This window comes from Arachis ipaensis, chromosome B2 (genome assembly GCF_059453495.1).
Source record: "Arachis ipaensis isolate K30076 ecotype BB chromosome B2, ASM5945349v1, whole genome shotgun sequence".
Lineage (NCBI taxonomy): Eukaryota > Viridiplantae > Streptophyta > Magnoliopsida > Fabales > Fabaceae > Arachis > Arachis ipaensis.
In genome coordinates this window covers 34,259,673-34,284,553 of record NC_142437.1, presented here as the reverse complement: position 1 = coordinate 34,284,553, position 24,881 = coordinate 34,259,673, and the positions used below count along the sequence as shown (strand labels likewise).

At 38.7% G+C, this 24,881-nt stretch overlaps 2 non-coding genes across 2 annotated transcripts; both read right to left on the bottom strand.

Moving 5' to 3' along the window:
• Nucleotides 1-7,912: 7,912 nt before the first annotated feature.
• LOC148573539 (small nucleolar RNA R71) lies at nt 7,913-8,020 on the bottom strand. The gene has a single exon (XR_015905666.1). It is a non-coding gene; the product is annotated as a small nucleolar RNA R71 (small nucleolar RNA).
• Nucleotides 8,021-21,203: 13,183 nt separating this feature from the next.
• On the bottom strand, nt 21,204-21,311 carry LOC148573538 (small nucleolar RNA R71). The gene has a single exon (XR_015905665.1). It is a non-coding gene; the product is annotated as a small nucleolar RNA R71 (small nucleolar RNA).
• Nucleotides 21,312-24,881: the final 3,570 nt, after the last annotated feature.

Here is a 24,881-nt window from a genome sequence, read left to right as displayed (position 1 = left end):
AAACAGAATTAAGAACATGAACGTGCGTATTTAGTTTTTAGTGCCGTTACCAAGGAAGGAACGATCACGATTTCGTGCACCAACTAGTTTCAAGGATGAATTCGAAATCATGTACTTCTTGTTCTTTTGTGATTAAAACATTTTTCTTTTAAGAAAGGTGATGGATTCATAGGACATTCATAGCTTATAGACATAGACACTAAGACACTAGTGATCATGTAATAAAGACACAAACATAGATAAATGATGACAAGTCATCTTAGCCTAGTTTCACTAGCCTTTTTCTTTTGTTTTCATTAGAATTATGCACTTTCTTGAGCCATAAGCAAGCTAATTGGGTAGATTTTCATGTTTCCTTTGATTTAATCAACCATGTATGAATTCATGCTATTTCATGAGGTTTTATACTATAATTGTCACATATTATGAAAGAATGAATATCTCATGATTTTAATCATAGCTTTGATGTGTTTGGTTGATTAATGATAGGTGAAGAAAGCTTGGAGAAAGGTTGAAGCAAGAAGGAATAGCTAGGAGTAAAGAGAGGACAATGGAATAAGTGAAATTGAACCAGGAAGCAAAAAGCTGGACCTAAAGTTAGCCTCAAACTTTTGCACAAACTTTTGGGTGAAAAGTTAGCCCCAACGTTAGCCCCTAACTTTTGGGCTAACGTTGGAACTTGAAAATCACTCCCTGGGTACCAAAAGTTTGCGCCAACATTAGCCCCTAACTTTTAGGCTAACGTTGGCACATGAAAATCACCCCTGGGCACCCAAAAGTTTGCGCCAACGTTAGCCCCTAACTTGGTGGCTAACGTTGGCATAAGAAAAACCTCCTTGGCCACCAAACGTTTGCGCCAACGTTAGCCCCTAACTTTTGGGCTAATGTTGGCACATGAAAAATACAAGGGAAGGAGCAAAAGTTTGCGCCAACGTTAGCCCCTAACTTTTGGGCTAACGTTGGCGCCATAAGTGCACCAAGGAAGGCCAACGTTGGAGCAAAAGTTAGATCCCTAACTTTTGCACCAACGTGGGTATCAGCAAAATATGGGGGCTGATATGAAAAGTTGGACCAAAAGTTAGACCCTAACTTTTGCTCCAACTTTTACTCCAACTTTTGCAAAACTCCAACCCGGTTCATTTGGTTTACTTTGGTTCTTCTCCAAACTCCAAGAGCAATCAACCAAGGCCTCTTTCAACCCAATTCCACCAAGAGCAAAGGCCCAACTCAAGGCTTGAAGATCATTTGAAGAAAGTGTATAAATAGGATAGAATTCAAGTTCTTCAGGGAGCTTTCCCTTTGAATTTTCATAATAGTTTTCGGAGAGTTTTGGATATTGAGTGATCTTTAATTTCTTAGTCTTGGGGAAGGAGAATTCACTTCTCTTCCTCTTAGTTTTATTGCTTTCAATTTCATTTACAATTGTCTTGGATCTTGGGTTGGAGAATTGAAGAAATTCTGTTTCAATCTCATCCTTGGATCTCTCTGCTTTATTTACTGCTTGATTGAATTTAATTTCTGTTAATTGCTCTTCATCTACTTTCCTTGCAATTTACAATTCCCTTGCAATTGTTCTTGTTGGATATAGGAAGGCATTGAGATCTAGACTCGGTTTTCTAGTCTCTGGGTCCTGAGATCTGAACTTTCAATTTCTAATTCTCTGTTTACTGTTTTCATGTTCATTTACTTTTCTGCTTCAAGATCCGATTTAACCCAAACCCTCTTCTACTTCTCTGCTTGATGCAAATTTACTTTTCCTTGTTTTATTTCTGCAAATCCAAGTCCCAATCCCCTTTACAATTCAAGTCATTTACATTTCTTGCACTTTAAGATTCCGCAATTTATATTTCTTGCATTCTAAGTTTCTGCCATTTAATTTCTTGTTCTTTAAGATTCAGCAATTTATTTCCTGTTCTCTTTAATTCCATGCAATTTAATTTCTGAAAATCACAAAACACTCAACCAAATCTTGATTCGCTTGACTAAATTAACCACTAAGCTAAAATTGCTCAATCCTTCAATCCCTGTGGGATCGACCTCACTCCCGTGAGTTTTTATTACTTGATGCGACCCGGTACACTTGCCGGTTAGATTTGTGTGTTTTGGGAGAAATTCATTTTTCCACCGAAATACTCATCAAGTTTTTGGCGCCGTTGCCGGGGATTGATTAGATTGACAATGATTAAGTGAGGTGGTAATCTAGATCAAGCACTTTTTCTTTAATTTTGATTAACCCACTAACTGTTTGATTTTTTGCTTAAACTAACTAACACTTCAATCTTGCAGTAGATTGAAGTGTCACTGGTTTTGTGCATTTCTCATGCTCTGCTTGTATGTCAGGCACAAGAAGAACCACACCCAATTTTCATGAACAAGACGAAAGAACTCTCAGGAGGTTAAGAAGAGCTGAAAGAGGGAAGAATATTGTTGGAGAAGAGGAATCAGACGAGGAATTTCAAGAGATGGAGGAACATTCAACCAATCCACCAGGTGGAGCAGACAACAATAATGACAACCCACCCCAGAGGAGAGTTTTGGCCTCCTACACCTTTGCAAATCCTAGACATTGTGGAAGCAGCATCTTAGCTCCAAATGTCAATGCTAACAATTTTGAACTCAAGCCACAACTCATCACTTTGGTTCAGAACAATTGCTCTTTTGGTGGAGGACCACTTGAAGACCCGCACCAACACTTATCCACTTTCTTGAGGATATGCAACACTGTCAAAACTAATAGTGTGCCTCCTGACAGTTACAAGCTGATGCTATTCCCATTTTCTCTCAGGGACAAGGCCACTCAATGGTTGGAATCTTTTCCAAGGGACAGCATCAACAACGGGGATGATTTGGTAACCAAGTTTCTTGCCAAGTTTTACCCACCTCAGAGAATTATAAGGTTGAAGGCTGAGGTACAAACATTTACACAAATGGAGGCTGAACCCATCTATGAGGCATGGGAGAGGTACAAGGCTCTAATCAGGAAATGTCCCCCTGCCATGTTTAATGAGTGGGAGAAGCTGCAGAACTTCTATGAAGGCTTAACACTGAAATCCCAGGAAGCTTTGGATCATTCAGCTGGAGGTTCCTTGCAACTCATGAAAACTGTAGAGGAGGCTCAAGAACTCATTGATATGGTGGCCAACAACCAATATTTCTTTGCTCATCAAAGAGGCCGCCAACCATCACAAAGGAGAGGAGTAATGGAGCTAGAAGGAGTGGATTCAATCCTGGCTCAAAACAAATTAATGCAGCAGCAAATTCAACAACAATTTGAGCAAATGACCAAGAGGATTGATGGCCTCCAAGTTGCAGCAGTTAACACCAGCCAACCATCAGCCACATGGGGGCAAAATGAAGAAATCCAAGAGGAGCAACAGCAGGAACAAGTCCAATACATGCATTCAAGTCCAAATGAATTCTATGGTGATACCTACAATCCCTCATGGAAAAATCACCCCAACCTCAGATGGGGAGACACTCACAACCAAAACCAACAACCATGGCAGAGGAACTCAAACCAGAACAACCCAAGAAACAACCAAAACTACAACCAGCAGCAGACTAACCAAAACACATACAGAAAACCTCAAAACAACTACCCTAATCTCAACCAGTACCAACCCAACAACCATTCCACCAACCAAAATGTCTACCACCCACCACCCACATCTCACAACCCACCACAAGCACCACCTGAACCTCAAAGACTCACCAACTTAGAGACCTTGATAGAGAAAATGATGAAACACTGATGAGCGGATAATTTATACGCTTTTTGGCATTGTTTTTAGTAGGATCTAGATACTTTTAGGGATGTTTTCATTAGTTTTTATGTTAAATTCACATTTCTGGACTTTACTATGAGTTTGTGTGTTTTTCTGTGATTTCAGGTATTTTCTGGCTGAAATTGAGGGACTTGAGCAGAAATCAGATTCAGAGGTTGAAGAAGGACTGCTGATGCTGTTGGATTCTGACCTCCCTGCACTCAAAGTTAATTTTCTGGAGCTGCAGAACTCGAAATGGCGCGCTTTCAATTGCGTTGGAAAGTAGACATCCAGGGCTTTCCAGAAATATATAATAGTCTATACTTTGGCCAAGAATAGACGACTTAAACTGGCGTTCAACGCCAGCTTTCTACCCAATTCTAGCGTCCAGCGCTAGAAAAGGAGCCAAAACCAGAGTTGAACGCCCAAACTGGCACTAAAACTGGCGTTCAACTCCAAGGAGGACCTCTACACGTGCCACACTCAAGCTCAGCCCAAACACACACCAAGTGGGCCCCGGAAGTGGATTTATGCATCAATTACTTACTCATGTAAACCCTAGTAGCTAGTTTATTATAAATAGGACCTCTTACTATTGTATTAGACATCTTTTGATCATCTTAGGATCTTAGGATCATCTTTGAACGCATTGTTCTTAGACTTTGGGGGCTGGCCATCTCGGCCATGCCTGGACCTATCACTTATGTATTTTCAACGGTAGAGTTTCTACACTCCATAGATTAAGGTGTGGAGCTCTGCTGTTCCTCAAAGATTAATGCAAAGTACTACTGTTTTCTATTCAATTCTTCTTATTTCGCTTCTAAGATATCCATTCGCACCCAAGAACGTGATGAAGGTGATGATTATGTGTGACGCTCATCATCCTTCTCCCTTATGAACGCGTGCCTGACAAACACTTCTGTTCTACATGAATTAAGCTAGAATGAGTATCTCTTAGATCTCCTAACCAGAATCTTCGTGGCGTAAGCTAGAATGATGGCGGCATTCAAGAGAATCCGGAAAGTCTAAACCTTGTCTGTGGTATTCCGAGTAGGATTCAATGATTGAATGACTGTGACGAGCTCCTAACTCGTGATTGCAGGGCGTTAGTGACAGACGCAAAAGGATAGTAAATCCTATTCCAGCATGATCGAGAACCGACAGATGAATAGCCGTGCCGTGACAGGGTGCGTGAGCATATTATTCACTGAGAGGATAAGATGAAGCCATTGGCAAGGGTGATGCCTCCAGACGATTAGCCGTGCCGTGACAGGGCATTGGATCATTTTCCCGAGAGATGACCGAAAGTAGCCATTGACAGTGGTGATGTATCACATAAAGCCAGCCATGGAAAGGAGTAAGACTGATTGGATGAAGATAGCAGGAAAGCAGAGGTTCAGAGGAACGAAAAGCATCTCCATTCGCTTATCTGAAATTCCTACCAATGATTTACATAAGTACCTCTATCCCTATTCTATTATTTATTATTCGAAAACACCATTATCACTTTATATCTGCCTGACTGAGATTTACAAGGTGACCATAGCTTGCTTCATACCAACAATCTCCGTGGGATTCGACCCTTACTCACGTAAGGTATTACTTGGACGACCCAGTGCACTTGCTGGTTAGTTGTATCGAAGTTGTGACAAATTATGAATGTGTAATCACGATTACGCATACTAAGTAGCTCACGTGCCAGGTATTATTTGAGCCTGGACATCACAATTTTGTGCACCAAGTTTTTGGCGCCGTTGCCGGGGATTGTTCGAGTTTGGACAACTGACGGTTCATCTTTTTGCTCAGATTGGGTAACATTCTTTTCGTTTTCTTTTCAAAAAATTTTTCAAAAATATTTCAAAAAAAAAATTTTTTTTTTCATCTGTTTTCAAAAAAAAAAATAAAAAAGAGAGGGTTTTAAAATAAAAATTTTTTCAAAAATATATTTTCCTTTCAGAATTTTTAAGAATGAATTCTAGTGTTTCATGGAGCATGTTGAAGCCTGGCTGGCTGTAAAGCCATGTCTAATTCCTTTGGGAATGAGTATGTCAGGCGTGTCATGTCTGAGTTACATACTAAAGCTTGGCTGGCTATTAAGCCATGCCTGACCCTTTGATTGGAGCTTTAGAGCATAAGATTCCTGGAATTCATATTAAAAATTTTGGAATCCTTATTTTCTTTTTCAAAATAATTTTTCGAAAAATATAAAATAAAAATCCAAAAAAATTAGAAAATCATAAAAATCAAAAATATTTTTGTGTTTCTTGTTTGAGTCTTGAGTCATATCATAAGTTTGGTGTCACTTGCATATGCATCTTGCATTTTTTTTCGAAAATTTCATGCATTCATAGTGTTCTTCATGATCTTCAAGTTGTTCTTGGTAAGTCTTCTTGTTTGATCTTGATGATTTTTTGTTTTGTGTTGTATGGTGTTTATCATATGCATTCTTGAATTCTTAGTGCGTAAGCATTAAAGAATTCTAAGTTTGGTGTCTTGCATGTTTTCTTTGCATTAAAAATTTTTCAAAATTGTGTCTATGATGTTCATCTTGACATTCATAGTGTTCTTGGTGTTCATCTTGACATTCATAGCATTCTTGCATGCATTCATTGTTTTGATCTAAAAATTTCATGCATTGCATAATTTTCATGTTTTTCAAAAAAATTTCAAAAATCAAAAAAAATATCTTTCCCTTTTTCTCTCATCAAATTCAAAAATTTGGATTGACTTTATCAAAAATTTTTAAAATTAAATTGTTTCTCATAAGTCAAATCAAATTTTCAATTTGAAAATCTTATCTTTTTCAAAAGATCAAATCTTTTTCAAAATTCTTAGTTATTTTCGAAAATTCAAAAAAATATTTTTCAAAAATATTTTTCTTATTTTCATACCAAATTTTCGAAAATAACATAAACAATTAATGTTTTGATTCAAAAATTTGAAGTTTGTTACTTGCTTGTTAAGAAAGATTCAAACTTTAAGTTCTGGAATCATATCTTGTGATTTCTTATGAATCAAGTCATTAATTATGATTTTAAAAAAAAAATCAAATCTTTTTCAAAACTAACTTCAATCATATCTTTTCAAAAATATCTTCTTATCTTATCTTTTTCAAAAATATCTTTTCAAATATCTTTTCTAACTTCCTAACTTCTTATCTTTTCAAAATTTGTTTCAACTAACTAATTAACTTTTTGTTTGTTTCTTAACTTTTTCAAAACCACCTAACTAACTCTCTCTCTCTCTCATTTTCGAAAATATCTTCCCTCTTTTTCAAAAATTCCTTTTTAATTAACTAATTATTTTTATTTTTTATTTTTTATTTCAAAAATTTTTGAAAATTACTAACATTTTTCAAAAACCATTTTCGAAAATTACTAACTCTTTTTCAAAATAATTTTCGAAAATTATCCCTCCCCCATCTCATTATATTTATTCATTCATATCCTAACATCTCATCTCACCTCTCTTCCATCCTCACAGTTGTGTTTCTTCCATTATATTACATTCTTTGTCTCCCCCTCTTCTTCCACTCACACAGGAATCCCTATACTGTGGTATAAAGGATCTCCATTATTATTATTATTTTTCTGTGCCTTCTTCTTTGTCATATGAGCAGGAGCAAGGATAAGAACATTCTTGTGGAAGCAGATCCAGAACCTGAAAGGACTCTGAAGAGAAAATTAAGAGAAGCTAAAATACAACAATCCAGAGATAACCTTTCAGAAATTTTTGAACAGGAAGAGGAGATGACAGCCAAAAATAATAATAATAATGTAAGGAAGATGCTTGGTGACTTTACTGCACCTAATTCCAATTTACATGGAAGAAGCATCTCCATTCCTGCCATTGGAGCAAACAACTTTGAGCTGAAACCTCAATTAGTTTCTCTGATGCAGCAGAACTGCAAGTTTCATGGACTTCCATCTGAAGATCCTTTTCAGTTCTTAACTGAATTCTTGCAGATATGTGATACTGTTAAGACTAATGGAGTAGATCCTGAAGTCTACAGGCTCATGCTTTTCCCTTTTGCTGTAAGAGACAGAGCTAGATTATGGTTGGATTCTCAACCTAAAGACAACCTGAACTCTTGGGATAAGCTGGTCACGGCTTTCTTAGCCAAGTACTTTCCTCCTCAAAAGCTGAGCAAGCTTAGAGCTGATGTTCAAACCTTCAGACAGAAAGAAGGTGAATCCCTCTATGAAGCTTGGGAAAGATACAAACAGTTGACCAAAAAGTGTCCTTCTGACATGCTTTCAGAATGGACCATCCTGGATATATTCTATGATGGTCTATCTGAGCTATCAAAGATGTCACTGGATACTTCTGCAGGTGGATCCATTCACCTAAAGAAAACGCCTGCAGAAGCTCAAGAACTCATTGACATGGTTGCTAATAACCAGTTCATGTACACTTCTGAAAGGAATCCTGTGAGTAATGGGACGCCTATGAAGAAGGGAGTTCTTGAAGTTGATACTCTGAATGCCATATTGGCTCAGAACAAAATATTGACTCAGCAAGTCAATATGATTTCTCAGAGTCTGCATGGAATGCAAGCTGCATCCAACAGTACTCAAGAGGCATCTTCTGAAGAAGAAGCCTATGATCCTGAGAACCCTGCAATAGCAGAGGTAAATTACTTAGGTGAACCTTATGGAAACACCTATAACTCAACATGGAGAAATCATCCGAATTTCTCATGGAAGGATCAAAAGCCCCAACAAGGCTTTAATAATGGTGGAAGAAACAGGTTTAGCAATAGCAAGCCTTTTCCACCATCAACTCAGCAACAGACAGAGAACTCTGAACAAAATGCTTCTAATTTAGCAAATCTAGTCTCTGATCTATCTAAGGCCACTGTAAGTTTCATGAATGAAACAAGGTCTTCCATTAGAAATCTGGAAGCACAAGTGGGCCAGCTGAGTAAAAGGATCACTGAAATCCCTCCTAGTATTCTCCCAAGCAATACAGAAGAGAACCCAAAAGGAGAATGCAAGGCCATTGACATAAGCGCCATGGCCGAACCTGTGAGGAGAGGAGAGGACGCGAATCCCAAGGAGGAAGGCCTCCTGGGACGTCCAGTGATCAATAAGGAGCTTCCCTCTGAGGAACCAAAGGACTCTGAGGCTCATCTAGAGACCATAGAGATTCCATTGAACCTCCTTATGACCTTCATGAGCTCTGATGAATATTCCTCTTCTGAAGAGAACGAGGATGTTACTGAAGAGCAAACTGCCAAGTTTCTTGGTGCAATCATGAAGCTGAATGCCAAATTATTTGGCATTGATACTTGGGAAGTTGAACCTCCATTGTTCATCAATGAACTAAGTGATCTGGATCAACTGACATTGCCTCAGAAGAGACAGGATCCTGGAAAGTTCATAATACCTTGTACCATAGGCACCATGATCTTTAAGGCTCTGTGTGACCTTGGTTCAGGAATAAACCTCATGCCCCTCTCTGTAATAGAGAAACTGGGAATCTATGGGGTGCAAGCTGCTAAAATCTCACTAGAGATGGCAGACAATTCAAGAAAACAGGCATATGGACAAGTAGAGGACGTAGTAGTAAAGGTTGAAGGTCTTTACATCCCTGCTGATTTCATAGTCCTGGATACTGGAAAGGAAGAGGATGAATCCATCATCCTAGGAAGACCTTTCCTGGCCACAGCAAGAGCTGTGATTGATGTTGACAGAGGTGAAATAGTCCTTCAATGGAATGAGGACTCCCTTGTGTTTAAAACTCAAGGATCTCCCTCTGCAACCATGGAGAGGAAGCATGAAAAGCTTCTCTCAAAGCAGAGTCAACCAGAGCCCCCACAGTCAAACTCTAAGTTTGGTGTTGGGAGGCCACAACCAAACTCTAAGTTTGGTGTTGAACTCCCATATCCAAACTCTAAGTTTGATGTTGGAGAGTTTCAACAATGCTCTGAACATCTGTGAGGCTCCATGAGAGCCCACTGTCAAGCTATTGACATTAAAGAAGCGCTTGTTGGGAGGCAACCCAGTTTTTATTTATCTAACTATATTTTTCTTAGTTATATGTCTTTATAGGTTCATGATCATGTGGAGTCACAAAACAAACAAAAAAATCAAAAACGGAATCAAAAACAGCAGAAGAAAAATCACACCCTGGAGGAGCATCTGTCTGGCGTTCAAACGCCAGAACAGAGCATGGTTCTGGCGCTGAACGCCCAAAATGGGCAACAACCTGGCGCTGAACGCCCAGAACAAGCATGGTTCTGGCGTTCAACGCCAGAAATGGCAACAAATGGGCGTTGAACGCCCAAAATGGGCACCAACCTGGCGCTGAATGCCCAGAGTTGTGTGCAAGGGCATTTTGCATGCCTAAATTGGTGCAGGGATGTAAATGCCTTGACACCTCAAGATCTGTGAACCCCACAGGATCATCTCAGGATCTGTGAATCTCACAGGATCCCCACCCACCTCACCCTCTATCTCTCCATTCATGACCATCCCTTCTGTTTTCCATCCACCACTCACATCCATACACACATCCCTCCATCTCCTCCATATCTTCTTCTTCTTCTATTCCTTCTTCTTTTGCTCGAGGGCGAGCAACATTCTAAGTTTGGTGTGGTAAAAAGCATAGCTTTTTTGTTTTTTCCATAACCATTGATGGCACCTAAGGCCAGAGAAGCCTCTAGAAAGAGGAAAGGGAAGACAAAAGCTTCCATCAAGGGTCTATAGCTCAGTGGTAGAACATTTGACTACAAATCAAGAGATCCCTGAGATACCTCAGGGGATACATTTTCTTCCACACAATTATTGGAAGCAACTAAGGGTGGAACATCAAGAGCACTCCATCATCCTTCATGAAATCAGAGAAGATCTAAAAGCAATGAAGGAGGAGCAGCAAAGACAAGGAAGAGACATAGAAGAGCTCAAGGACATCACTAAGTTTGGTGTCGTAAAAGCATTGCTTTTTTTTCCAAAACCATTTATAGCACCTAAGGCCAGAGACATCCTCATTGAAGAGGACAAGCCCATCACTAAGAAAAGGATGGAGCAAACAAGAGATCATGGACCTCAACAAGAGCATGAGGAAATCCCCCACCATGAAATCCCTGAGATGCCTCAAGGGATGCACTTTTCTCCACAAAACTATTGGGAGCAAATCAACACCTCCCTAGGAGAATTAAGTTCCAATATGGGACAACTAAGGGTGGAGCACCAAGAGCATTCCATCATCCTCTATGAAATTAGAGAAGATCAAAGAGCTATGAGGGAGGAGCAACAAAGACAAGAAAGAGACATAGAGGAGCTCAAAAGCACCATTGGTCCTTCAAGAAGAGGAAGACGCCACCCTCCCTAAGGTGGACTCATTCTTTAATCTCCTTGTCTATTTGTTTTCTGTTTTCGATTTTTGAGCCTTATGTTTTATTGATGTTTTTGTCTTTATTACATGATCATTAGTATTTAAGTGTCTATGCCTTAAAGTTATGAATGTCCTATGAATCCATCACCTCTCTTAAATAAAAAATGTTTTAATTACAAAAGAACAAGAAGTACAGGGTTTCGAATTCATCCTTGAAACTAGTTTAATTATTTTGATGTGGTGACAATATTTTTTGTTTTTTGAATGAATGCTTGAACAATGCATATGTCTTTTGATATTGTGGTTTCTGAATGTTAAATATGTTGGCTCTTGAAGAATAAGGAAAAAGGAAAAATGTTATTTGATAATCTGAAAAATCATAAAAATGATTCTTGAAGCAAGAAAAGCAGTGAATACAAAAGCTTGCGAAAAAAAAAAGAGAGAGAGAAAAATAGCGAAAAAAAAGAAAAAGAAAAAGCAAGCAGAAAAAGCCAAAAGCTCTTTAAACCAAAAGGCAAGAGCAAAAAGCCAATAGCCCTTAAAACCAAAAGGCAAGGGTAAATAAAAAGGATCCAAGGCTTTGAGCATCAGTGGATAGGAGGGCCTAAAGGAATAAAATCCTGGTCTAAGCGGCTAAACCAAGCTGTCCCTAACCATGTGCTTGTGGCGTGAAGGTGTCATGTGAAAACTTGAGACTGAGCGGTTAAAGTCGAGATCCAAAGCAAAAGAAGAGTGTGCTTAAGAACCCTAGACACCTCTAATTGGGGACTTTAGCAAAGCTGAGTCACAATCTGAAAAGGTTCACCCAGTTATGTGTCTGTGGCATTTATGTATCCGGTGGTAATATTGGAAAACAAAGTGCTTAAGGCCACGGCCAAGACTCATAAAGTAGCTGTGTTCAAGAATCAACATACTGAACTAGGAGAATCAATAATACTATCTGAACTCTGAGTTTCTATAGATGCCAATCATTCTGAACTTCAATGGATAAAGTGAGATGCCAAAACTATTCAAGAGGCAAAAAGCTACAAGTCCCGCTCATCTGATTGGAGCTAAGTTTCATTGATATTTTGGAATTTATAGTATATTCTCTTCTTTTTATCCTATTTGATTTTCAGTTGCTTGGGGACAAGCAACAATTTAAGTTTGGTGTTGTGATGAGCGGATATTTTATACGCTTTTTGGCATTGTTTTTACATCGTTTTCAGTATAATTTAGTTAGTTTTAATATATTTTTATTAGTTTTTAAATAAAATTTACATTTCTAGACTCTACTATGAGTCTGTGTGTTTTTTTGTAATTTCAGGCATTTTCTGGCTGAAATTGAGGGACTTGAGCAAAAATCAGATTCAGAGGTTGAAGAAGGACTACAGATGCTGCTGGATTCTGACCTTCCTGCACTCAAAGTGATTTTCTGGAGCTATTTCTGGAGCTACAGAACTCCAAATGGCGTGCTCTCAATTGCGTTGGAAAGTAGACATCCAGGGCTTTCCAGCAATATATAATAGTCCATACTTTGCCCAAGTTTAGATGACGCAAAATGGCGTTCAACGCCAGTTCCATGCTGTATTCTGGAGTTAAACGCCAGAAACAGGTTACAAAGTGGAGTTAAATGCCAGAAACAGGTTACAAACTGGCGTTCAACTCCAAGAGAAGCCTCTACACGTGGAAAGCTCAATGCTCAGCCTAAGCACACACCAAGTGGGCCCCAGAAGTGGATTTCTGCATCATTTACTCATTTTTGTAAACCCTAGTAACTAGTTTAGCATAAATAGGACTTTTTACTATTATATTTAGATCTTTAGTTTCATCTTTAGACCATTTTCACTGAGAGGACGGGAAGTAGCCATTGACAACGGTGATGCCCAACATATAGCTTGCCATGGAAAGGAGTAGGAATGATTGGATGAAGACAGCAGGAAAGCAGAGGGTCAGGAGGAACGAAAGCATCTCCATATGCTTATCTGAAATTCTCACCAATGAATTACATAAGTATCTCTATCCTAGTTATATTTTATTTATCTTTTACTTATCAATTCATCAAACCATTTGAATCCGCCTGACTGAGATTTACAAGGTGACCATAGCTTGCTTCAAGCCAACAATCTCCATGGGATCGACCCTTACTCACGTAAGGTTTATTACTTGGATGACCCAGTGCACTTGCTGGTTAGTTGTACGAAGTTGTGAAACAGAATTAAGAACATGAACGTGCGTATTTAGTTTTTAGTGCCGTTACCAAGGAAGGAACGATCACGATTTCGTGCACCAACTAGTTTCAAGGATGAATTCGAAATCATGTACTTCTTGTTCTTTTGTGATTAAAACATTTTTCTTTTAAGAAAGGTGATGGATTCATAGGACATTCATAGCTTATAGACATAGACACTAAGACACTAGTGATCATGTAATAAAGACACAAACATAGATAAATGATGACAAGTCATCTTAGCCTAGTTTCACTAGCCTTTTTCTTTTGTTTTCATTAGAATTATGCACTTTCTTGAGCCATAAGCAAGCTAATTGGGTAGATTTTCATGTTTCCTTTGATTTAATCAACCATGTATGAATTCATGCTATTTCATGAGGTTTTATACTATAATTGTCACATATTATGAAAGAATGAATATCTCATGATTTTAATCATAGCTTTGATGTGTTTGGTTGATTAATGATAGGTGAAGAAAGCTTGGAGAAAGGTTGAAGCAAGAAGGAATAGCTAGGAGTAAAGAGAGGACAATGGAATAAGTGAAATTGAACCAGGAAGCAAAAAGCTGGACCTAAAGTTAGCCTCAAACTTTTGCACAAACTTTTGGGTGAAAAGTTAGCCCCAACGTTAGCCCCTAACTTTTGGGCTAACGTTGGAACTTGAAAATCACTCCCTGGGTACCAAAAGTTTGCGCCAACATTAGCCCCTAACTTTTAGGCTAACGTTGGCACATGAAAATCACCCCTGGGCACCCAAAAGTTTGCGCCAACGTTAGCCCCTAACTTGGTGGCTAACGTTGGCATAAGAAAAACCTCCTTGGCCACCAAACGTTTGCGCCAACGTTAGCCCCTAACTTTTGGGCTAATGTTGGCACATGAAAAATACAAGGGAAGGAGCAAAAGTTTGCGCCAACGTTAGCCCCTAACTTTTGGGCTAACGTTGGCGCCATAAGTGCACCAAGGAAGGCCAACGTTGGAGCAAAAGTTAGATCCCTAACTTTTGCACCAACGTGGGTATCAGCAAAATATGGGGGCTGATATGAAAAGTTGGACCAAAAGTTAGACCCTAACTTTTGCTCCAACTTTTACTCCAACTTTTGCAAAACTCCAACCCGGTTCATTTGGTTTACTTTGGTTCTTCTCCAAACTCCAAGAGCAATCAACCAAGGCCTCTTTCAACCCAATTCCACCAAGAGCAAAGGCCCAACTCAAGGCTTGAAGATCATTTGAAGAAAGTGTATAAATAGGATAGAATTCAAGTTCTTCAGGGAGCTTTCCCTTTGAATTTTCATAATAGTTTTCGGAGAGTTTTGGATATTGAGTGATCTTTAATTTCTTAGTCTTGGGGAAGGAGAATTCACTTCTCTTCCTCTTAGTTTTATTGCTTTCAATTTCATTTACAATTGTCTTGGATCTTGGGTTGGAGAATTGAAGAAATTCTGTTTCAATCTCATCCTTGGATCTCTCTGCTTTATTTACTGCTTGATTGAATTTAATTTCTGTTAATTGCTCTTCATCTACTTTCCTTGCAATTTACAATTCCCTTGCAATTGTTCTTGTTGGATATAGGAAGGCATTGAGATCTAGACTCGGTTTTCTAGTCTCTGGGTCCTGAGATCTGAACTTTCAATTTCTAATTCTCTGTTTACTGTTTTCATGTTCATTTACTTTTCTGCTTCAAGATCCGATTTAACCCAAACCCTCTTCTACTTCTCTGCTTGATGCAAATTTACTTTTCCTTGTTTTATTTCTGCAAATCCAAGTCCCAATCCCCTTTACAATTCAAGTCATTTACATTTCTTGCACTTTAAGATTCCGCAATTTATATTTCTTGCATTCTAAGTTTCTGCCATTTAATTTCTTGTTCTTTAAGATTCAGCAATTTATTTCCTGTTCTCTTTAATTCCATGCAATTTAATTTCTGAAAATCACAAAACACTCAACCAAATCTTGATTCGCTTGACTAAATTAACCACTAAGCTAAAATTGCTCAATCCTTCAATCCCTGTGGGATCGACCTCACTCCCGTGAGTTTTTATTACTTGATGCGACCCGGTACACTTGCCGGTTAGATTTGTGTGTTTTGGGAGAAATTCATTTTTCCACCGAAATACTCATCAAGTTTTTGGCGCCGTTGCCGGGGATTGATTAGATTGACAATGATTAAGTGAGGTGGTAATCTAGATCAAGCACTTTTTCTTTAATTTTGATTAACCCACTAACTGTTTGATTTTTTGCTTAAACTAACTAACACTTCAATCTTGCAGTAGATTGAAGTGTCACTGGTTTTGTGCATTTCTCATGCTCTGCTTGTATGTCAGGCACAAGAAGAACCACACCCAATTTTCATGAACAAGACGAAAGAACTCTCACGAGGTTAAGAAGAGCTGAAAGAGGGAAGAATATTGTTGGAGAAGAGGAATCAGACGAGGAATTTCAAGAGATGGAGGAACATTCAACCAATCCACCAGGTGGAGCAGACAACAATAATGACAACCCACCCCAGAGGAGAGTTTTGGCCTCCTACACCTTTGCAAATCCTAGACATTGTGGAAGCAGCATCTTAGCTCCAAATGTCAATGCTAACAATTTTGAACTCAAGCCACAACTCATCACTTTGGTTCAGAACAATTGCTCTTTTGGTGGAGGACCACTTGAAGACCCGCACCAACACTTATCCACTTTCTTGAGGATATGCAACACTGTCAAAACTAATAGTGTGCCTCCTGACAGTTACAAGCTGATGCTATTCCCATTTTCTCTCAGGGACAAGGCCACTCAATGGTTGGAATCTTTTCCAAGGGACAGCATCAACAACGGGGATGATTTGGTAACCAAGTTTCTTGCCAAGTTTTACCCACCTCAGAGAATTATAAGGTTGAAGGCTGAGGTACAAACATTTACACAAATGGAGGCTGAACCCATCTATGAGGCATGGGAGAGGTACAAGGCTCTAATCAGGAAATGTCCCCCTGCCATGTTTAATGAGTGGGAGAAGCTGCAGAACTTCTATGAAGGCTTAACACTGAAATCCCAGGAAGCTTTGGATCATTCAGCTGGAGGTTCCTTGCAACTCATGAAAACTGTAGAGGAGGCTCAAGAACTCATTGATATGGTGGCCAACAACCAATATTTCTTTGCTCATCAAAGAGGCCGCCAACCATCACAAAGGAGAGGAGTAATGGAGCTAGAAGGAGTGGATTCAATCCTGGCTCAAAACAAATTAATGCAGCAGCAAATTCAACAACAATTTGAGCAAATGACCAAGAGGATTGATGGCCTCCAAGTTGCAGCAGTTAACACCAGCCAACCATCAGCCACATGGGGGCAAAATGAAGAAATCCAAGAGGAGCAACAGCAGGAACAAGTCCAATACATGCATTCAAGTCCAAATGAATTCTATGGTGATACCTACAATCCCTCATGGAAAAATCACCCCAACCTCAGATGGGGAGACACTCACAACCAAAACCAACAACCATGGCAGAGGAACTCAAACCAGAACAACCCAAGAAACAACCAAAACTACAACCAGCAGCAGACTAACCAAAACACATACAGAAAACCTCAAAACAACTACCCTAATCTCAACCAGTACCAACCCAACAACCATTCCACCAACCAAAATGTCTACCACCCACCACCCACATCTCACAACCCACCACAAGCACCACCTGAACCTCAAAGACTCACCAACTTAGAGACCTTGATAGAGAAAATGATGAAACACTGATGAGCGGATAATTTATACGCTTTTTGGCATTGTTTTTAGTAGGATCTAGATACTTTTAGGGATGTTTTCATTAGTTTTTATGTTAAATTCACATTTCTGGACTTTACTATGAGTTTGTGTGTTTTTCTGTGATTTCAGGTATTTTCTGGCTGAAATTGAGGGACTTGAGCAGAAATCAGATTCAGAGGTTGAAGAAGGACTGCTGATGCTGTTGGATTCTGACCTCCCTGCACTCAAAGTTAATTTTCTGGAGCTGCAGAACTCGAAATGGCGCGCTTTCAATTGCGTTGGAAAGTAGACATCCAGGGCTTTCCAGAAATATATAATAGTCTATACTTTGGCCAAGAATAGACGACTTAAACTGGCGTTCAACGCCAGCTTTCTACCCAATTCTAGCGTCCAGCGCTAGAAAAGGAGCCAAAACCAGAGTTGAACGCCCAAACTGGCACTAAAACTGGCGTTCAACTCCAAGGAGGACCTCTACACGTGCCACACTCAAGCTCAGCCCAAACACACACCAAGTGGGCCCCGGAAGTGGATTTATGCATCAATTACTTACTCATGTAAACCCTAGTAGCTAGTTTATTATAAATAGGACCTCTTACTATTGTATTAGACATCTTTTGATCATCTTAGGATCTTAGGATCATCTTTGAACGCATTGTTCTTAGACTTTGGGGGCTGGCCATCTCGGCCATGCCTGGACCTATCACTTATGTATTTTCAACGGTAGAGTTTCTACACTCCATAGATTAAGGTGTGGAGCTCTGCTGTTCCTCAAAGATTAATGCAAAGTACTACTGTTTTCTATTCAATTCTTCTTATTTCGCTTCTAAGATATCCATTCGCACCCAAGAACGTGATGAAGGTGATGATTATGTGTGACGCTCATCATCCTTCTCCCTTATGAACGCGTGCCTGACAAACACTTCTGTTCTACATGAATTAAGCTAGAATGAGTATCTCTTAGATCTCCTAACCAGAATCTTCGTGGCGTAAGCTAGAATGATGGCGGCATTCAAGAGAATCCGGAAAGTCTAAACCTTGTCTGTGGTATTCCGAGTAGGATTCAATGATTGAATGACTGTGACGAGCTCCTAACTCGTGATTGCAGGGCGTTAGTGACAGACGCAAAAGGATAGTAAATCCTATTCCAGCATGATCGAGAACCGACAGATGAATAGCCGTGCCGTGACAGGGTGCGTGAGCATATTATTCACTGAGAGGATAAGATGAAGCCATTGGCAAGGGTGATGCCTCCAGACGATTAGCCGTGCCGTGACAGGGCATTGGATCATTTTCCCGAGAGATGACCGAAAGTAGCCATTGACAGTGGTGATGTATCACATAAAGCCAGCCATGGAAAGGAGTAAGACTGATTGGATGAAGATAGCAGGAAAGCAGAGGTTCAGAGGAACGAAAAGCATCTCCATTCGCTTATCTGAAATTCCTACCAATGATTTACATAAGTACCTCTATCCCTATTCTATTATTTATTATTCGAAAACACCATTATCACTTTATATCTGCCTGACTGAGATTTACAAGGTGACCATAGCTTGCTTCATACCAACAATCTCCGTGGGATTCGACCCTTACTCACGTAAGGTATTACTTGGACGACCCAGTGCACTTGCTGGTTAGTTGTATCGAAGTTGTGACAAATTATGAATGTGTAATCACGATTACGCATACCAAGTAGCTCACGTGCCAGGTATTATTTGAGCCTGGACATCACAATTTTGTGCACCAAGTTTTTGGCGCCGTTGCCGGGGATTGTTCGAGTTTGGACAACTGACGGTTCATCTTTTTGCTCAGATTGGGTAACATTCTTTTCGTTTTCTTTTCAAAAAATTTTTCAAAAATATTTCAAAAAAAAAATTTTTTTTTTCATCTGTTTTCAAAAAAAAAAATAAAAAAGAGAGGGTTTTAAAATAAAAATTTTTTCAAAAATATATTTTCCTTTCAGAATTTTTAAGAATGAATTCTAGTGTTTCATGGAGCATGTTGAAGCCTGGCTGGCTGTAAAGCCATGTCTAATTCCTTTGGGAATGAGTATGTCAGGCGTGTCATGTCTGAGTTACATACTAAAGCTTGGCTGGCTATTAAGCCATGCCTGACCCTTTGATTGGAGCTTTAGAGCATAAGATTCCTGGAATTCATATTAAAAATTTTGGAATCCTTATTTTCTTTTTCAAAATAATTTTTCGAAAAATATAAAATAAAAATCCAAAAAAATTAGAAAATCATAAAAATCAAAAATATTTTTGTGTTTCTTGTTTGAGTCTTGAGTCATATCATAAGTTTGGTGTCACTTGCATATGCATCTTGCATTTTTTTTCGAAAATTTCATGCATTCATAGTGTTCTTCATGATCTTCAAGTTGTTCTTGGTAAGTCTTCTTGTTTGATCTTGATGATTTTTTGTTTTGTGTTGTATGGTGTTTATCATATGCATTCTTGAATTCTTAGTGCGTAAGCATTAAAGAATTCTAAGTTTGGTGTCTTGCATGTTTTCTTTGCATTAAAAATTTTTCAAAATTGTGTCTATGATGTTCATCTTGACATTCATAGTGTTCTTGGTGTTCATCTTGACATTCATAGCATTCTTGCATGCATTCATTGTTTTGATCTAAAAATTTCATGCATTGCATAATTTTCATGTTTTTCAAAAAAATTTCAAAAATCAAAAAAAATATCTTTCCCTTTTTCTCTCATCAAATTCAAAAATTTGGATTGACTTTATCAAAAATTTTTAAAATTAAATTGTTTCTCATAAGTCAAATCAAATTTTCAATTTGAAAATCTTATCTTTTTCAAAAGATCAAATCTTTTTCAAAATTCTTAGTTATTTTCGAAAATTCAAAAAAATATTTTTCAAAAATATTTTTCTTATTTTCATACCAAATTTTCGAAAATAACATAAACAATTAATGTTTTGATTCAAAAATTTGAAGTTTGTTACTTGCTTGTTAAGAAAGATTCAAACTTTAAGTTCTGGAATCATATCTTGTGATTTCTTATGAATCAAGTCATTAATTATGATTTTAAAAAAAAAATCAAATCTTTTTCAAAACTAACTTCAATCATATCTTTTCAAAAATATCTTCTTATCTTATCTTTTTCAAAAATATCTTTTCAAATATCTTTTCTAACTTCCTAACTTCTTATCTTTTCAAAATTTGTTTCAACTAACTAATTAACTTTTTGTTTGTTTCTTAACTTTTTCAAAACCACCTAACTAACTCTCTCTCTCTCTCATTTTCGAAAATATCTTCCCTCTTTTTCAAAAATTCCTTTTTAATTAACTAATTATTTTTATTTTTTATTTTTTATTTCAAAAATTTTTGAAAATTACTAACATTTTTCAAAAACCATTTTCGAAAATTACTAACTCTTTTTCAAAATAATTTTCGAAAATTATCCCTCCCCCATCTCATTATATTTATTCATTCATATCCTAACATCTCATCTCACCTCTCTTCCATCCTCACAGTTGTGTTTCTTCCATTATATTACATTCTTTGTCTCCCCCTCTTCTTCCACTCACACAGGAATCCCTATACTGTGGTATAAAGGATCTCCATTATTATTATTATTTTTCTGTGCCTTCTTCTTTGTCATATGAGCAGGAGCAAGGATAAGAACATTCTTGTGGAAGCAGATCCAGAACCTGAAAGGACTCTGAAGAGAAAATTAAGAGAAGCTAAAATACAACAATCCAGAGATAACCTTTCAGAAATTTTTGAACAGGAAGAGGAGATGACAGCCAAAAATAATAATAATAATGTAAGGAAGATGCTTGGTGACTTTACTGCACCTAATTCCAATTTACATGGAAGAAGCATCTCCATTCCTGCCATTGGAGCAAACAACTTTGAGCTGAAACCTCAATTAGTTTCTCTGATGCAGCAGAACTGCAAGTTTCATGGACTTCCATCTGAAGATCCTTTTCAGTTCTTAACTGAATTCTTGCAGATATGTGATACTGTTAAGACTAATGGAGTAGATCCTGAAGTCTACAGGCTCATGCTTTTCCCTTTTGCTGTAAGAGACAGAGCTAGATTATGGTTGGATTCTCAACCTAAAGACAACCTGAACTCTTGGGATAAGCTGGTCACGGCTTTCTTAGCCAAGTACTTTCCTCCTCAAAAGCTGAGCAAGCTTAGAGCTGATGTTCAAACCTTCAGACAGAAAGAAGGTGAATCCCTCTATGAAGCTTGGGAAAGATACAAACAGTTGACCAAAAAGTGTCCTTCTGACATGCTTTCAGAATGGACCATCCTGGATATATTCTATGATGGTCTATCTGAGCTATCAAAGATGTCACTGGATACTTCTGCAGGTGGATCCATTCACCTAAAGAAAACGCCTGCAGAAGCTCAAGAACTCATTGACATGGTTGCTAATAACCAGTTCATGTACACTTCTGAAAGGAATCCTGTGAGTAATGGGACGCCTATGAAGAAGGGAGTTCTTGAAGTTGATACTCTGAATGCCATATTGGCTCAGAACAAAATATTGACTCAGCAAGTCAATATGATTTCTCAGAGTCTGCATGGAATGCAAGCTGCATCCAACAGTACTCAAGAGGCATCTTCTGAAGAAGAAGCCTATGATCCTGAGAACCCTGCAATAGCAGAGGTAAATTACTTAGGTGAACCTTATGGAAACACCTATAACTCAACATGGAGAAATCATCCGAATTTCTCATGGAAGGATCAAAAGCCCCAACAAGGCTTTAATAATGGTGGAAGAAACAGGTTTAGCAATAGCAAGCCTTTTCCACCATCAACTCAGCAACAGACAGAGAACTCTGAACAAAATGCTTCTAATTTAGCAAATCTAGTCTCTGATCTATCTAAGGCCACTGTAAGTTTCATGAATGAAACAAGGTCTTCCATTAGAAATCTGGAAGCACAAGTGGGCCAGCTGAGTAAAAGGATCACTGAAATCCCTCCTAGTATTCTCCCAAGCAATACAGAAGAGAACCCAAAAGGAGAATGCAAGGCCATTGACATAAGCGCCATGGCCGAACCTGTGAGGAGAGGAGAGGACGCGAATCCCAAGGAGGAAGGCCTCCTGGGACGTCCAGTGATCAATAAGGAGCTTCCCTCTGAGGAACCAAAGGACTCTGAGGCTCATCTAGAGACCATAGAGATTCCATTGAACCTCCTTATGACCTTCATGAGCTCTGATGAATATTCCTCTTCTGAAGAGAACGAGGATGTTACTGAAGAGCAAACTGCCAAGTTTCTTGGTGCAATCATGAAGCTGAATGCCAAATTATTTGGCATTGATACTTGGGAAGTTGAACCTCCATTGTTCATCAATGAACTAAGTGATCTGGATCAACTGACATTGCCTCAGAAGAGACAGGATCCTGGAAAGTTCATAATACCTTGTACCATAGGCACCATGATCTTTAAGGCTCTGTGTGACCTTGGTTCAGGAATAAACCTCATGCCCCTCTCTGTAATAGAGAAACTGGGAATCTATGGGGTGCAAGCTGCTAAAATCTCACTAGAGATGGCAGACAATTCAAGAAAACAGGCATATGGACAAGTAGAGGACGTAGTAGTAAAGGTTGAAGGTCTTTACATCCCTGCTGATTTCATAGTCCTGGATACTGGAAAGGAAGAGGATGAATCCATCATCCTAGGAAGACCTTTCCTGGCCACAGCAAGAGCTGTGATTGATGTTGACAGAGGTGAAATAGTCCTTCAATGGAATGAGGACTCCCTTGTGTTTAAAACTCAAGGATCTCCCTCTGCAACCATGGAGAGGAAGCATGAAAAGCTTCTCTCAAAGCAGAGTCAACCAGAGCCCCCACAGTCAAACTCTAAGTTTGGTGTTGGGAGGCCACAACCAAACTCTAAGTTTGGTGTTGAACTCCCATATCCAAACTCTAAGTTTGATGTTGGAGAGTTTCAACAATGCTCTGAACATCTGTGAGGCTCCATGAGAGCCCACTGTCAAGCTATTGACATTAAAGAAGCGCTTGTTGGGAGGCAACCCAGTTTTTATTTATCTAACTATATTTTTCTTAGTTATATGTCTTTATAGGTTCATGATCATGTGGAGTCACAAAACAAACAAAAAAATCAAAAACGGAATCAAAAACAGCAGAAGAAAAATCACACCCTGGAGGAGCATCTGTCTGGCGTTCAAACGCCAGAACAGAGCATGGTTCTGGCGCTGAACGCCCAAAATGGGCAACAACCTGGCGCTGAACGCCCAGAACAAGCATGGTTCTGGCGTTCAACGCCAGAAATGGCAACAAATGGGCGTTGAACGCCCAAAATGGGCACCAACCTGGCGCTGAATGCCCAGAGTTGTGTGCAAGGGCATTTTGCATGCCTAAATTGGTGCAGGGATGTAAATGCCTTGACACCTCAAGATCTGTGAACCCCACAGGATCATCTCAGGATCTGTGAATCTCACAGGATCCCCACCCACCTCACCCTCTATCTCTCCATTCATGACCATCCCTTCTGTTTTCCATCCACCACTCACATCCATACACACATCCCTCCATCTCCTCCATATCTTCTTCTTCTTCTATTCCTTCTTCTTTTGCTCGAGGGCGAGCAACATTCTAAGTTTGGTGTGGTAAAAAGCATAGCTTTTTTGTTTTTTCCATAACCATTGATGGCACCTAAGGCCAGAGAAGCCTCTAGAAAGAGGAAAGGGAAGACAAAAGCTTCCATCAAGGGTCTATAGCTCAGTGGTAGAACATTTGACTACAAATCAAGAGATCCCTGAGATACCTCAGGGGATACATTTTCTTCCACACAATTATTGGAAGCAACTAAGGGTGGAACATCAAGAGCACTCCATCATCCTTCATGAAATCAGAGAAGATCTAAAAGCAATGAAGGAGGAGCAGCAAAGACAAGGAAGAGACATAGAAGAGCTCAAGGACATCACTAAGGTGGACTCATTCCTTGTTCTTACTTTCTCTGTTTTTCGTTTTCTATGTTATGTGCTTATTTGTGTTTGTGTCTTAATTACATGATCATTAGTAGTTAGTAACTTTGTCTTAAAGTTATGAATGTCCTATGAATCCATCACCTCTCTTAAATAAAAAAATATTTTAATTCAAAAGAACAAGAAGTACATGAGTTTTGAATTTATCCTTGAACTTAGTTTAATTATATTGATGTGGTGACAATGCTTCTTGTTTTCTGAATGTATGCTTGAACAGTGCATATGTCTTTTGAAGTTGTTGTTTAAGAATGTTAAATATGTTGGTTCTTGAAAGAATAATGACTAGGAGACATGTTATTTGATAATCTGAAAAATCATAAAAATGGTTCTTGAAGCAAGAAAAAGCAGCAAAGAACAAAGCTTGCAGAAAAAAAAAAAGAAAAAAAAATAGGCGAAAAAAAAAAAGAAAAAAAAATAGAAAGAAAAAGAAAAAGCAAGCAGAAAAAGCCAAAAGCTCTTAAAACCAAGAGGCAAGAGCAAAAAGCCAATAACCCTTAAAACCAAAAGGCAAGGGCAAATAAAAAGGATCCCAAGGCTTTGAGCATCAGTGGATAGGAGGGCCTAAAGGAATAAAATCCTGGTCTAAGCGGCTAAACCAAGTTGTCCCTAACCATGTGCTTGTGGCGTGTAGGTGTCAAGTGAAAACTTGAGACTGAGCGGTTAAAGTCAAGGTCCAAAGCAAAAAAAGAGTGTTCTTAAGAACCCTGGACACCTCTAATTGGGGACTTTAGCAAGCTGAGTCACAATCTGAAAAGGTTCACCCAATTATGTGTCTGTGGCATTTATGTATCTAGTGGTAATACTGGAAAACAAAGTGCTTAGGGCCACGGCCAAGACTCATAAAGAAGC